At 42.7% G+C, this 779-nt stretch overlaps 1 pseudogene; it reads right to left on the bottom strand.

Annotated features, from left to right (window-relative positions):
• Positions 1–136: 136 nt before the first annotated feature.
• On the bottom strand, positions 137–544 carry LOC102819880 (annotated as a pseudogene).
• Between the last annotated feature and the right edge of the window lie 235 nt (positions 545–779).

Below are 779 nucleotides of genomic sequence, written 5' to 3'. Positions count from 1 at the left end.
TGGCCTTTCTTATAAGTGTATGTTTATTATCTTATCACAGACCATATTGTACTTCAGGATAAATCTTGAAATGTTCTTTTTTTGGCAGCGCTTTTATGGTTTTATTTAGCACAAATAAAACTCGAAAACAGGCTGTCTATTCATTTTCTTCGCTGCGCAGCCTGGCGTTGGGATTGGTGACTCTGATGGCCAACTGGGCTGCTCTTTCCACGATAGGTTTATGGTTCTTGGAGGAGACGTTGTGAGCAATCTCTGCACAGTCAGATTTGTTGCACATCTGCAGCACCGCCAGCTCTTTGACGTTGTGGACCAGGAACTTGTGGAAGCCGCTGGGCAGCATGTGTTTTGTCTTCTTGTTGCTCCCTTAACCAATGTTGGGCATTAAGATCTGGCCCTTAAATCTTCTCCGCACCCTGTTGTCAATGCCTCTGGGCTTGCGCCAGTTACGCTTAATTTTGACATAACGATATGATTGGTGCCGGATGAACTTCTTGATCCTCTTTTTGACAATCTTGGGCTTCACCAGGGATCTAAGGGCAGCCATGATGCCGGTCAAGATGGCCGCCTCCTCCTTAGGCAGCGCAGAAGAGAGAGGGGGAAATGTTCTTTTTGATGATGAACGTGACCCTATTCCTCTAGAATTTTTTGTTTTGACACAGTAAACAATATGATTGTTAAATTCAAAATGGCCAATATCAGTACATTTCAGCTCATTAGTGTCTAGGATATCAATCTTTATGTATTTCATTTCATTTTTGCCATCTTATAGTTTTCCTTGA

This window comes from Chrysochloris asiatica, unplaced genomic scaffold (genome assembly GCF_000296735.1).
Source record: "Chrysochloris asiatica unplaced genomic scaffold, ChrAsi1.0 scaffold00546, whole genome shotgun sequence".
Classification (NCBI taxonomy): Eukaryota; Metazoa; Chordata; class Mammalia; order Afrosoricida; family Chrysochloridae; genus Chrysochloris; species Chrysochloris asiatica.
The sequence above is the reverse complement of the archived record's forward strand: the minus strand, read 5'-3'. Positions and strand labels throughout refer to the sequence as shown.